At 43.2% G+C, this 15,857-nt stretch overlaps 1 protein-coding gene across 4 annotated transcripts in view; it reads left to right on the forward strand.

The window, feature by feature from the left end:
- The window catches only part of LOC132398846 (protein ELFN1-like), a 560,645-nt gene that overhangs the window by 348,041 nt on the left and 196,747 nt on the right, over positions 1–15,857 (forward strand). The window lies entirely within an intron of this gene.

Raw genomic sequence — 15,857 nt, forward strand, 5'->3', positions numbered from 1 at the left:
ACATGGCAAGAGCAAAGACATCTACTCCCACTGTCCTTAACTCATCTGAGTTTGATGCTTTCTTCCATATTCTAATTCCTTCATGGCCAAAAGTCGAATCTTTATTGGTTGACATATTCATATTCCATGTGGAATTGCCAACAATCTTATATTGTACTCTCTATATCTGTCCCATACGACATTGATGAAGGGCGACAATTCTCCTGTGAAACTGAGTATGGACAAAACAGATTAAACTGAGCTTGGCCCCATGGACTAGTCCAATATTAGACACCATGGGCTAGATTTCAGATCATTTGTGAGGCAGAGGCAAAAATAAATAGGAATTTCAGGGAGACAGTCACCCCTAAGAGTCAGGAGACAGGTAGCTGTGTGACTGTCAGGAGAGGGAAGGGGAATAGACAGGAAGAGCAGAGCACCCCTGTGGCCGTTCCCATCAACAATAAGTATACCGTTTTGGATACTGTTGGTCGGGACGACCTACCAGGGACATGTTGTAGTCATCACGTCTCTGGCACCAAGACTGGACCCTCAGCTCAGAAGGGAAGGAGGGAAAAGAGGAGAGCAGTAGTGATAGGGGATTCGATAGTTAGGGGAACAGATAAGAGGTTCTGTGGGAGAGATCGAGAATCCCGGATGGTCTGTTGCCTCTCTGGTGACAGGGTCCGCGATATCTCAGATAGAGTTCTGGGTATTCTCAGGAGGGAGGGTGAGCAGCCAGATGTCGTGGTCCATCTAGGGACCAATGATGTGGATAGGAAGAAGGAGGTCCTGCAAAGAGAATTTAGGGAGTTAGTTGCAAAGTTGAAGGACAGGACGTCCAGGGTTGCAATCTCAGGATTGCTCCCCGTGCCACATGCTAGTGAGACTAGAAATAGGAAGATAATGCAGCTAAATATGTGACTAAGGAGATGGTGCAGGAGGGAGGGCTTCATGTTTCTGGACAATTGGGCCTTATTCCAGGGAAGGTGGGACCTGTTCCGATGGGACGGTTTGCACCTGAACTGGAGGGGGACTAACATCCTTGTGGGAAGGTTTACTAGTGCTGCTCTGAGGGGTTTAAACTAGATTTGCAGGGGAAGGGGAACCAGAATGTTAGAGCAGATAATGAGGTGGAGGAGGATATAAAGGTCATGCGAGGACTGCATGTATAGACAGAAATCAAAGGTTTGTATGTGATAGAAATGTTCTCAGGTGCATCTATTTCAAAGCAAGGAGTATTGTAGGTAAGGCAGATGAGTTTAGGGCGTAGATTGGCACATGGGATTACGACGTTATTGCTAGTAGTGAGACTTGTTTGCAGGAGGGGCAGGACTGGCAGCTTAATGTTCCGGGGTTCCGTTGTTCCGGACGTGATAGAGAGGGAGGGATGAAAGGGGGAGGAGTGGCATTACTAGTCAGGGAAAATATCACAGCTGTTCATAGACAGGACAGCCCGGAGGGGCTTGTCTACAGAGGCCATATGGGTAAGGCTGAGGAATGGGAAAGGTGTGACCACACTAATAGGGTTGTATTATAGACTGCCGAATAGTCAGAGAGAATTGGAGGAGCAAATCTGTAGAGAGATAGCAGACTGATGTAACAAACAGAAAGTTGTAATAGTAGGAGATTTTAACTTTCCACATATTGACAGGGACTCCCACACTGCAAAAGGGCTAGATAGCTTGGAGTTTGTCAAATATGTTCAGGAAAGTTTTCTAAATCAATATATAGAGGTACCTACGAGAGAGGATGCATTACTTGATCTCCTATTAGGGAACCAGACAGGTCAGGAGACAGAAGTATGTGTAGGCGAACATTTTGGGTCCAGTGACCATAATGTCATTAGTTTCAAGTTAATTATGGATAAGGATAGGTCTGGTCCTCGAGTTGAGGTTCTAAATTGGAGAAGGGTCAATTTTGTGGAAATGAGAAAGAATCTAGGAAGGATGGATCGGGATAAGTTGTTTACTGGCAAGGGAGTGTTCAGTAAGTGGAAGGTGTTCAAGGGCGAAATTTTGAGAGTGCAGAGTTTGCATGTTCCTGGCAGGATTAAAGGCAGTTAACAGGCATAGGGAACCTTGGTTTTCAAGGGATATTGGCGATCTGGTTAAGAAAAAGAGAGAGGTGCATAGCAGGTATAGGCAACAAGGAACAAATTAGGTACTTGAAGGGTATAGAAAATGTAAGAAAATACTGAAGAAGGAAATCAGGAAGGTAAAAAGAGGACATGAGGTTGCTTTGGCAGATAATGAGAAGGTTAACCCGAAGAGTTTCGACAAGCATATTAAGATTAAAAGGATAGTAAGGGACAAAATTGGTCAGAGTGATCAGAGTGGTTGTCTATGTGTGGAGCCTCATGAGATGGGGGAGATCTTAAACAATTTTTTTGCATCATATTTACTCAGGAAACTGGCATAACATATATGGAAGGAAGGGAAAAAAGCAGTAGTGTCATGGAACATATAGAGATTAAAGAGGAGCAGGAGCTTGCTGCCTTACAGCGAATAAAGGTAAATAAATCCCTCAGGCCTGACATGATATTTCCTCAGACCTTGAGAGAGACTAGTGTAGAAATTGCTGGGGCCCTGGCAGAAATATTTAAAATGTCCATAGCCACAGGTGTGGTGCCGCAGGATTGGAGGGTAGCTCATGTTGTTCTGTTGTTTAAAAAAGGCTCCAAAAGTAAACCAGTTAATTACAGGCTAGTGAGCCTGAGTAGTAGGTAAATTATTGGAAGGTGTTCTGAGAGATCGGATATACAAGTATTTGGACAACCAAGGGCTGATTAAGGATAATCAGCATGGCTTTGTGCATGGTAGATATGTTTAACGAATCTTGTAGAGTTTTTCGAGGAGGTTACCAAGAAAGTAGATGAAGGAAAGGCTATGGATGTTGTCTACATTGTCTTTAGTAAGGCCTTTGACAAGCTCCCACATGGGACGTTAGTTCAGAAGGATCAGACAGTAGGTATCCATGGAGAGTCTGTGATCTGGATTTGAAATTGGCTGTGTGGCTTCTCAGACTGGAGGCCTGTGACTACTGGTGTGCCTCAGGGGTCTGTGCTAGGACCATTGTTGTTTGTTGTCTATATCAATGATCTAGATGATAATGTGGTAGATTGGATCAGCAAGTTTGCTGATGACGCTAAGATTGGAGCCGTTGTGGACAGCGAGGAAGGCTTTCAAAGCTTGCAGAGGGATCTGGACCAACTGGAAAAATGGGCCAGAAAATGGCAGATGGAATTTAATGCAGACAAGTGTGAGGTGTTGCATTTTGGAAGGAGAAATCAAGGTAGGACATACACAGTAAACAATAGGGCACTGAGGAGTGCGGAGAAACAAAGGGATCTGGGAGTTCAGATACATAATTCCCTGAAAGTGGAGTCACAGGTAGACAGGGTTGTAAAGAAGGCTTTTGACATGCTGGCATTCATAAGTCAAAGCACTGAGTATAGGAGTTGGGTTGTTATAGTGAGGTTGTATAAGTCATTGGTGAGGCCAAATTTGGACTATTGTGTGCAGTTCTGGTCACCCAGCTATAGGAAGGATATCAGTAAGATTGAAAGAGTGCAGAGAAGATTTACTAGGATGTTGCCAGGTCTTCAGGAATTGAGTTACAGGGAAAGATTGAACAGGTTAGAACTTTATTCCTTGGAGCATAAAAGAATGAGGGGGGATTTGATAGAGGTTTACAAAATTATGAGGGGTATAGACAGAGTAAATGCAAGTAGGCTCTTTCCACTTAGATTAGGAGAGATAAATACGAGAGGACATGGCTTTAGGGTGAAGGGAGAAAGGTTTAGGGGGAACATTAGGGGGAACATCTTCACAGAGAGTGGTGGGAGTGTGGAATGAGCTGCCATCTGATGTGGCAAATGCTGAGTCACTCTTAAGTTTTAAGAATAAATTGGATAGGTACATGGATGGGAGAGCTCTGGAGGGTTATGGACTGGGTGCAGGTCAATGTGACTAGTGGAATAAAGTTTTGGCACAGACTAGAAGGGCTGAATGGCCTGATTTCTGTGCTCTAGTGTTCTATGGTTCTAGATTGAGCTGGGCACGTTTCCCACTAGCACCAATTACAATGTCAAGTATATTTTGGAGCTATGATAGACACAATGAATGTAAAGTTCTTTGAATTATGTCCCTGCTCCAGAATTAATGCCCATATTTTGTAATGAGCTCTTTAGGCTTGTGCAGGTAGCCAGAATGCGTGGAGCGCTGAGGCTTCGAGAGCACCTAAATGTTAATTGTTGTTTAACGAGAGTCATTAATCGCTTATATTTTCGTGTTTTTTTTCTCCAGCAACTCGTTCTTTGTTATGTGGCCTTCTGGTGCTTTCTCTTTAAAATGGTTAAGTTTATTTTGATGGGCTAAGTTGTATTAATTCAGTTACTTGTATTAATTCAGTTGATGCCCGATTAGTGCTAATCACAGGGTCCCAGTTTTAAGAATGTTACGTCTCACAGTGTCGCTCATCCAAGCCACCAAAGTTCTGTTAGGATTCTTATGAATGAACTATCTCTATATTGGAGTCTGTCTTTCCTCCACACATGGGTTCTGACGTTGACAGCGTACATCGTGACAGAAGGACCCCACCAGGTAATGGACTCAGCAGAGGTTAAACAGCAGTGTTTTGACATCAGTCAGCTTTAGGTGAGAATGTCATCTATTCTCAAGTCTACATTCCAAGTGCCTGTGTTCTGTGTGCCTCAAGTCCATGTTCTGAGCTGCTCTACTTTTTCTGAGTCTCACCGTCCCTGGTTCCCAAGGTCATCCATGTTTCCCAAGAATTCAATGTTACCAAGGTTTATTAAGTTCTTTCCCTCTCTTGAGGTTCCCAACTCTCATCTCTTTCGAGGCTCTCAAGTCTCTCTTGATGTTCCCCAGTTTCTCTGGAGTACCCAGGTGTCCCTCTCAAGCTCCCAGATCTCTCTCAAGTTTTCAGGTCTCCTTGGGCTGACAGGTGCTGGCCGTAAGGAGGTATTGCAATGAATTCTTTGGGTTTGTGTAGGAAGCTGGAGAGCATTGAGCGCCGAGGTTTTTAAAGCATCTGAATTGGATAGTTGGTAATTAATGAGAGTCTTCACTCGTTTCAAGTTAGCTCCTTGTGTTTTTTCTCAAGTGACTAGCTCATTAAGATGTGGTCACCTGGTGCTTTCTGTTTGTTGGGAATGGCCAGGAGCCATTGTTGTAAATAGTCTTTAGCAGGTAATGGCCAAACATTAGATTAATAATGATATGTTATCTCTTCCTCCGCTCTCACTATTCAGAGCCACTACCTTCAGTGTCCACAGGTACAGCGTGCAGGGTGGACTATTGATCCAGTACTTTTCTGGTTTTCTGTTATATTGTGGGACCCGATGTGACCTTCCCACACCCACACACACAGAAACCACACTCAGTTACACCCTAAATCCTCAACCCATCCAACACCCACACCTACAGGCACCCCCTTCCCCAACCAGACCCACAGATCCACCTCTTTCATCCTTCATCCCTCAAACCCGCCCACTTCCACCCACTGCATTTTTAGGTGTTTATACCAACCCAGAAGAGCAAGCAGAAACTCTTTGACATTGGATTTGTCACCTGTGAGTGGTGGTTCAGTGATGCTCTCTGAGGAGGTCCCGAGTTCAAGAACCAGTCCAGAGTCCTCAGGACTTAACTGAGGCAACCAAAGACAACTGTTGAAATGAGAATAACTGAGTTCCCCTGGGGCCTTATATTTAATATTTATTTTTTCCCCATGTCATTAAAAGCATGTGTTCATTATTACATCTTTGGACTCTTGCTACCCCATTTTCACAACATCACTACAATGTCTACATGGTGTCGGAGATGAAAAGTTAATGTCTTCCTTTCAGAACATAATCAGCATCGGATGATTGCAGTAACTCCGGAAATTCCTCATCTGATGTACCACCCCATATCCTGCAGTGATATGCAATGTGGTTAAGATCTTTCAGCTGGCATGTTGCTGTAATTTTTTAAGCCATTCGCTGCCAACTCTGATAGATTAAACAGTACTCATTAAAACTTGGCTTCTTCTTAAACAGAAACAAGTCAGCTCAGTAAGGGTCCATCTATCACCTACTGATCAAAGTCTCACCCCTCCCTCACTCCACTTTATACCAACAATTCTTTCACCCTCACAGATGCTGCTCAAACCACTGAGTTCCTTCAGCAGTTTGACAATAGACAATAGACAGTAGGTGCAGGAGAAGGCCATTTGGCCCTTCTAGCCAGCACCACCATTCACTGTGATCATGGCTGATCATACACAATCAGTACCCCGTTCCTGCCCTCTCCCCATATCCCTTGACCCCGCTATCTATAAGAGCTCTATCTAACTCTCTCTTGAATGCATCCAGAGACTTGGCCTCCACTGCCTTCTGTGGCAGTTTTTGACTCCGTAATTGGACTGTGTGATATTGGAAGAAAAATATTAATTCATGTTTCATAGGTAAAGGATGATGATCAAGGTTCACAGAAACCAATAATTCCTCAGAGATAACAGTGTGTGAAAGAGAACATGACCTATCAGCCAGCGAGCTCTGATAATCTGCCTTTATCCAGCCCACTGGAGCCCTAGGGTAAAATATAATGCCAAAATGATTCCATAAGTGAGAAAAAAGTGCTGGTGTATAGGATCACGTAAATGGCCAGCACGGTCTTGGTGGGCCGAAGGGCTTGATTGTGTGGTGTGTGAGACTGAAACAAAACCTTCCTCTTGTAGGGAAAGCAGAAAGAAGGAGCATGTTATTAAAGTTAGAACCAGACAATTTAACCATAAAATGAGAAACAAATTCTCCCAAGCAAAGAGGGGAGGATTTCTGCCTCAAATTATTCCATGAAAAAGTCACTCACTTCACCTCCCTTTAACCAGGGAGCAGAATCTATATTTTACATCCAGGTCAGGCAGTGCATTTACTAAGAAGGCAAGGTTCATTGAAGCTGACTGTTGACAACTGCTGTTTCATCGAGTACGGTATCCTCAAGTTTCATGAGATACAAATATCGAAGGATATAGAGCTAAGGCAGCTGAGACTGAGGGATGAAAATCAGCCCTGACCTCATTAAATGGACCTATATGCCATGCATTTCAACTGGTTTGGGGCCAACCTGCACAAACCCCTATGGATGAATTCTCTGTAGGCAGATACAGTCTAGACTTTGAATGTGCAGCGTGAACATAGGTACCATGGGTGAGGTTGGGGGGGGGCTTGCTGTATGATCACAGACCACATTGCAGTCATGTTTACTTCTTGGGAGAATACAGAACATAGAACACAGAACATGCAACACAGAACAACACAAAATATAAAAGCCATGATGAGACTTTATAAAGCATAGGTGAGGCCTCACCTGGAGTACTGTGAGCAATTGTGGACCCCTTTTCTTGGAAAGGATGTGCTGAAATTGGAGAGGGTTCAAAGGAGATTCACAAAAATGATTCTAGGATTGAATGGCTTGTTTTATGAAAAGTGGTTGATGGTTCTGGGCCTGCATTCACTAGAATTCAGCAGAATGAGGGGTGAACTCATTGAAACCTATCAAATGGTGATAGATCTTGATAAATTGGATGTGGAAAGGATGTTTCCTATGGTGGGAGAGTCTAAGACCAGAGGGCACAGACTCAGAATAGAGGGGTGTCCTTTTATAACAGAAATGAGGAGGAATTTCTTTAGCCAGAGAGTGGTGAGTCTGTTGAATTCTTTTCCACAGGCAGCTGTGGAGGCCCAGTCTTTATGTATATTTATGGAAGAGGTAGAAAAATTCTTGATTGGTCAGGGCATGAAGGGATATAGGGAAAAGGCAGGAGATTGGGACTGACAGGAAAATTGGATCAGCCGGGATGAAATGGCAGAGCAGACTTGATGGGCCAAATGGCCTAATTCTTCTCCTATGGTCTTAATACAGAACATAGAATAGTACAGCACAGGAACAGATCCCTTGGCCCACCATTTCTGTGCCAACCATGGTGCCAATTTAAACTAATCCCATTTGCATACCTCTTAAACATGCTATGGTATCTTCTTCCATGATTTTGTGTGGACAAGCATTCCAAGCACCCATCACCCTGTAAAAGTCTTGCCTCATAAATCCCCTTCAAATTTCACACCCCACCCCACTCCACTGCCCCACTTTAAAGTCACATCTTCTAGTATTTAACATTTCCACCCTGAGAAGCACACTTTGGCGATCAAAGAGATCTCAGAAGATGAACAACAGGTTTTAGAGAAAATGTTGATTATTTTTCACAATATGTCATTTTACCTTTGGATTGCTACCGGTTATGTCTTGCAATTAAAAAGCCTAATGGAGTCTCTGACTCCAGGACTAACTGGGTCGAGGTTATATCACTGAGGAATACATTAGACAGGAAATTGAATCTTCCTTTGCATAATGAGCAGCCTAACATAAGAAGTTCCGCACTACAACCACACTGTGCAACCAGGAAAATATCCTTGCTTTAATATCCCTACTTAAAAGGGACACTTTGGGAATAATCCAAGATCTGACTGAGTAGCTTCAGATCTAACTGGAGGTTACTCATATACCTCCTACAGTGCACAGACTGTGGTTAAACTTTCGCCAGCATTTTACTACCGAGATACTCAGTGAATCTTTACCTCGGTGGTGACACCGGTGAATACAGGCATTGCTATTGCCACTCAGGACAAGTCAGAGACCTAGGGAAGCAAGAAAGGGCTGCCCATTAGTGATAGGACCATTCCCAATGTCTTCAGACACCACACCTACCCAGACCTCTCTGATGAATAATGTACCCACAGCCTTATATTTTCTATGGCTGCATCACTGTGGTACATGACATTCTGCGTGAAAACTTCTTCCTCTCTGTGGAGGTTGTAGTGTATTTAAAATCTCAGTAATATAACCATATAACAATTACAGCATGGAAACAAGACATCTCGGCCCTTCTAGTCCGTGCCAAACACTTACTCTCACCTAGTCCCACCAACCTGCACTCAGCCCATATCCCTCCATTCCTTTCCTGTCCATATACCTATCCAATTCTACTTGAAGTGACAATATCGAACCTGCCTCTACCACTTGTACTAGAAGCTCGTTCCACACAGCTGCCACTCTCTGAGTAAAGAAATTCCCCCTTGTGTTACCCCCAAACTTTTGCCCCCTAACTCTCAACTCATGTCCTCTTGTTTGAATCTCCCCTACTCTCAATGGAAAAAGCCTATCAATGTCAACTCTACCTATCCCCCTCATAATTTTAAATACCTCTATCAAGACCCCCCTCAACCTTCTGTGCTCCAAAGAATAAAGACCTAACTTGTTCAATGTTTCTCTGTAACTTAGGTGCTGAAACCCAGGTAACATTCTAGTAAATCTTCTCTGTACTCTCTCTATTTTGTTGACACCCTTACTATAATTCAGTGACCAGAACTGTACACAATACTCCAAATTCGGACTTACCAATGCCTTGTACAATTTTAACATTACATCCCAACTCCTATACTCAATGATCTGATTTATAAAGGCCAGTATACCAAAAGCTTTCTTCACCACCCTATCCACATGAGATTCCGCCTTCAGGGAACTATGCAGGGAAGATATTTGTGTTAAAAAAGGCAGAAATATACAGGTACTTAAATAATGAGTACTGGGTAATAATAATCATAAATAAGAAAAAGAACAGAAATGGCTGGCTGCATTGTAATGATAGACATGTTCAACTGGAATATGTATACTGAGTGAATTAAACAGCATTTTAAAGCAAATGAAATAGCCAATGAAAATCAAATGCCATTTTGCTGAGTACATTGGATAGAAGAGCATACTGTTTGCTTAGAAGCTTGACTGCTCCAACCAAAGCAGCTGCAATGAGCTTTGCTGATAACATAAAAATAATGCAAGAACATTTAGAATGCACACCATTTTGATTGCAGAATGCTTTAGGTTTCATAAGTAGAATCAAAAGGAAGGTATCAGCGTACATGAATGATCTGAAGAGACTGTCTGAATATTCTGTTCAGTGATGGGCTTGATGAACTGAGAAATTGTTTAGTTTGTGGAATTTTACAAGAAAACATTCAAAAGTGGCTCCTAACTGAAGCACAACTCTCATTTAAAAGGGCAGTTGAAAGCACTGTATCAATGGAAGCAGCAATTGAGTTGAGCCAGAAAGGAATGTGAGTGTTAATAAAATTGCAATGTCTATCTAAACAGAAACCAGCCTGGTTGAATAAATTGCATTACCATTGCGGCAGGAGCTCACATAGCCAATGCAGGTTTAAAGGAAAAACTTGAAGAAAATGCAACAAAGAAGGACACATACAAAAAGCATGTCAGACAGACACAAATAAATGGATAAAAAACCAGGTTGCAGTTTCAAAAAGAGTGCTAATCTGCATGCTGTTGATGAAAACTCTGATAATGATGAGTATTACACAGGACTGAGTAGCCTTGAAATCTATAATGTGAAAACTAACAATAGACAAATAATGTGGCCTACACCAGAAGTGAACAACAAATTAATTAAAATAGATTTGGACTCTGGCATGGCTGTTTGAGTCATTCCACAAAATGAGTTTGAAAGCCATTTCAAAGATTCTGAACTGAAGCCTGCAAATATCCAACTAAAAACTTACAGTAGAGAAAAGATAACTCCTGTGGGAATGACATTCAGTGAATTACAGCAACCAACAGGCCACATTGGGCTTGTATGTGGAAATACAGAAGGGCCAGTATTATGGAATTGTAATTGGAGATCCATCCACCATTTGCATACCCATCCCCTGCAAAAGATTCAACTGAAAGCGAATTAAGAAAGGTGCTGGATGATGCCACAGCAGTGTTCAAGTATGGCATTGGAAAACTCAAACATATCAAGATAAAATAGTGTTGAATGAAAATACCACACCCAAGTTTTACAAAGCCCATTCGGTTCCTTATACCATCTGAGTTAAAGCAGGCAATGAGCTCAATCACATGGAGGCTGAATGAATTCTTTTCAAGGTTGAATGGAGCCCATGGGCAATGTTGGTGGTCTCAGTTGTCAAGAAGAATGGGTCTGTCAGGAACCGTGGTGATCTTAAGATCACCATTAACCTAGTACTGACAGTAGATAAATACCCTCTGCCCAGGGTAGGGGTTGTCTTGCAAACCTTTCTTAGGAAAATGCAAAATGGATTTTTGGAATAGTATTTGCATCTGCACTCTGGCAGAAAGCCATGGGTCAGGAGCTGCAAGGCTGCCCAGGCACTCAGTGTTACTTGGGTGACATCATTGTTACCAGAAAGGTTGACAAGGAGCATCTCCAAAATTTCAAGACAATGTTAAAAAGATTAGAAGATTATGGGCTCAGAGCATGAAGCAACAAGTGTAAATTCATTAAACCAAGCATCACCTACTGTGGTCATACCAATGACGTACAAGTGTGCTGAGAAAATTCAAGCAGTGGTGAGTATCCCAAGGCCAAAGGACATGCCACAGTTGCAGCCCTGTTTTAGGATTTGTCAGTACTATGACAGGTTCCTGCCAAACTTGGCTACCCTGCTTTACTCTTTGAACTCATTACCACAGATCGGGAAGAAATGGCAATGGACAAAGCAGTGTGAGGTGGCTTTCAAAAAGGTAAAGGAAATTATAACATTGCTCAGACATTATGATCCACATTGTCCAGTGAAACTTGCCTGTGACGCCTCGCCTTACGGTACGGTTGTAGTCATGTCATGTTCTGAGTGATGGAAGTGAACGCCCCATAGCCTTTGCATCATGTTCCCTTACTGTTGCAGAGAAAAACTAAGTTACAGATTAACAGAGAGGCCTTGAGCCTGGTTCGGAATGTAACCAGTACCCTCATTACTGACCATCAGCCACTGGTGACCATTTTCAATCCTCTAACAGCAGCAGTACGCATACAGAGATGGGCTCTGTTTCTTGGAGGGCATAATCACCAGATTGAACTTAAGAGGACGATTAATCATAGAAATGCTGATGAATTGTAAAGGGAATACCTGAAAATTGTACAATAGTGGAGCCTCCTCTTGACGTATTCTCCCTAACACAAATGTAAAGTCTCCCTGTTGCAGCAGAGGTGATACAAAGGGAAGCCAGAAAAGACCCACTCTGTCTCAGGTCCATATGGCAACCTAAAATGGCTGGAATATGGAGCAGAAGCTCCAGATCCCCCATTTTTACCAGCGCTGGGATGAACTTGCCCTTGATGGGGATTGCCTTATGTGGCAATTGAGTGTTGTTGTACCATGCAAGCTGAGAGCTAAAGTGAAGAAGGAGCTACGTGCATGGTCAAAGTGAAAGCATTGGCTCAAAGCTTTGTCTGGTGGCCTGGGACAGATGGGCAGATTGAGCAGCTTGTCCTGCGCAGTTGGGGATGCCAACACATCCGGAAGAAAGGTGTCCCGAGCTGTCAGAACCACTTTCTGTGATATCAGAGTCAACTCCTGCAACCACCCTAGGGGAGGCCCCAGAACTGGAGACTGTTTCTCAGCCAAGCAGTCTGATGCCCCCTAGCAGGAAATACATGATCCCACAAAATCCTCTACAGCAATTAAATCTTTAGGTTTGAATGGGACAATTTAAAACTTACTTTGCTGTGGATGTTTCTATAATCGTTATATAGTACACTATATATACACAGGGAGGAGAGTTGTGTATCTAAAACTTCAGTAATATTGTAAATATATTGATTGATTAACCATTCTTTGCCATTTAGATAATTCATTACTGGTTATATGTAAAAGAACGTGAATGGCATACGTTATTACACCACCACGTCATAAGTGCATGTCTCTCTCAAAGTAAAAATGAAGAATACACATTTATCCCAGTCTCCCCATGTTTTTCTTCTATTAATTTATGGAGTTACAAAGCATGACGGAGGTCAAGGTCATTTCCTTGCCACAGGATCTTTCTATGTGGCCAAAGCAGATCTCCAGGAGCAGCAAGACAAGCAAGGCTGATAGACAGCATTGAACACTCGCTTGTCTTCTGCTCTTAACTGGATGATTTCAATGTTCCTCAGCACTTTAACTGGTGAGATCATTGAGAAGTGGAGTCAATCATGGGCTCAGGCCTCGTCTCCAGGCTTCTTGGCATCATGGCCGCACACTTTGCTTGGAATCTCACTGAACAGCCTTGGAACAGCAAAGCACCATTTGTTCAATCGGCCATAAAACACACCATCCAAGTGTATATCACAGGCTCCAACAGTAGCAGAGCCAGAACTGAAATAAAAAGAAGACGTAAAAGAAGTAAAAGATGTAGTTTTGTGAACCGTCTGACGGATTTTGCCCTTGGTCACATTGTTCACCGGCTCCTTCTTGTTCACTCACCTACACAATGGCGGCAGCGTACAGTGGCCTACTGACCTGCATGCCTCTAGGATGTGGGAGTAGAGCAGAGGCCCCAGAGGAAACGCACATAGCCGCAGGGAGAATGTGCATACTCCACACACTGAGCTCCAGAGGTTGGGTTCAAACTGTGTCTCCAGCACTAAGTGGCAGTCGCTCCACTAGCAGTGCCTTACTGAGATTAATTAAGTTTAGGAGGGGACCCCGTGATATGGGTAATTCAGGTGTCATGGCAGTGTGCTGCACAGTCCTGGCTGACCTGCTTCAGCACAGAGGTTCAGAGCCTATTCCATGAGGCAGAGTATGGAGAACAATATGATCAGGATGGTCCCTAGTGTGCACCTGCAGACAGCCTCAGCCAAGCAAGGAGGCAATCACTGGCCGTGCAGAATTTTAAAATCTATTCTTTCAGGAATATGCCAAGTAGTTTTGGGACAGACAGTATGGGCAAGTCCTAATTGCCTTCTATACTGAGGGCACTATTAAGAATCACTATTGCTCAGACTGGAGTGACATACAAATTAAAGCAGGAAAAGAGGGAAGAGTTCCTTCCTTAACGGATGTTTGTGAATGAGATGGGTTACTGTGATCCATGGTCACCTTTCCGGAGACTACTGCTATTCCAGCTCTATTTAATTACTTGGATTTAAGTTTCCAGTTGCCCTGTCATGTTGCTGGAGAAATGATCCAGACGTTTGTCTGCTGAATCAGAGACGTGAGGGGATCCCAGACAGGAGGTGACTTTCATGAACAGCCTGCAAAATAAAATTCCCCATTGCAAATCACTCCACGCTGCAACACTTAATGCCAACTTAGTACATTAATAATCAGCAGGCAGAGGCCAAATGCTGCACAAAATCCCCTCACATCTGGCTGTGCAGTGAATGTGACACTTGAATGAAGGAAATCTTCTTCCAATTACTCTAACAACTTGCTACAATATCCCTTTATTTCTCACTTCAAGAATTCCATTAAATATATTTGCTGTGACAAACTCCACAGCTGGCTGATCACTTTGGCCTACAGGTCTTCCCCAGGACCAGCGGGCCAAAGCAGTTGCAAGTGAGCTTTTGGGAGACCAGTAGCCTGAAGTGGGTTTGTAGGGAACTCCTGCCATGTGGGAACTTGGTTTGCAGCAATACCTGAATGGTTGCCCTTAGTTGCTGTGTGGTTTGCTGCACAGCCATATTTCTGATGTGTTCAAGTTAAAAACAGTTCCCAGGATCAGAGAAGTTCTTAATGGCTGCGATTTTCTTCCGTTAGTGCAGCAGCTGTGATCCCTGAAGGCAGTTGCTCTCGGGAGCTGTGCTGATGAAGTTTTATGTTCAAATCTGAATGAGAAGTACTCACACATGAAACTTCATGGTGGTTTCCCAGTTCATAGGCATACATACACACGCTATAAATGCCATGAAATTTGCTTTTTGTAACAACAGCTCAGTACATAACAAATATGGCAACTACCCTCGTTATTGGGTACGCCTGTACACCTGTTCATTAATACAAACATCTAATTAGCCAATCACGTGGCAGCAACTCAATGATATACAAAAGCATGCAGACGTGGTCAAGAGGTTCTGTCGTTGTTCAGACCAAACATCAGAATGGGGAGCAAGTGTGATCCGAGTGACTTTGATTGTGGTGCAGACAGGGTGGTTTGATTATCTCAAAAACTGCTGATTTCTTGGGATTTTCACACACAACATTCTCCAGAGTTCACAATGGGCCAAGAATGGTGTGAAAGACATGGTAACCCATCTCATTCAGTGAGCAGCAGAAGAATACGAACATGCAGTCCATTAAGTATCTCCAAATGCCACTGAGATTACTTCAATTGTGTGAGATTATTAAAATTTAGAGTTCAGAAAGATTTATGTGTCCTCATACCAACGATATCTAAAAATTATTTTTCGATATCATTTGACACACCAGAACTAGGCTGTGGATGGCAGCAATTGGCTCTGATCTCCAGACTGAACAGGGACCACGTTCAGTGGTAGCTTACAGACAAGCTTCTGCAGAAAGCAAAGTTACCACAGACAGTGATCTTGATGCAAGTTTAGTCCAATACTGTAGAGTAATGGTTATCATATCTGCAATACCAGAGGACTTGCACTGGAAGTGAGACAGGGAAAGTTAGAAGGATATGTGCAGGGCAAGTTTTTTTTACAAGAGAGTGATGTGAGTCTGGGGTAGGTGGTGGTGAAAGCAGATATACATAATAGTAGCGTTCTTTATCCAATGTCCAAGAGCTCTCCCCAATAGTGCAGCAAAGAACGGGCCAGGGCACTGTTAGCAGCCTGATGCCCTTCACTCAGAAGAGGGGTTGCCAAAGGGAGTGCCTCAAATTCCTGTCCCATAAGCAGCTGCCAGATGCTGGGAAACAATCACAGTATGGGCTGCATATTCATCATCTCATCTCCGACCCTGTGCATTGTCCTTCTAGTTTACTGTGAATTTCATCACGGAGTTTCCTTTATCTGATGAAAGTGCAGTGTGATATTGTAGGTGCACAGCTGAC

Source organism: Hypanus sabinus, chromosome 9, assembly GCF_030144855.1.
Source record: "Hypanus sabinus isolate sHypSab1 chromosome 9, sHypSab1.hap1, whole genome shotgun sequence".
In the NCBI taxonomy this organism is placed as follows: Eukaryota; Metazoa; Chordata; class Chondrichthyes; order Myliobatiformes; family Dasyatidae; genus Hypanus; species Hypanus sabinus.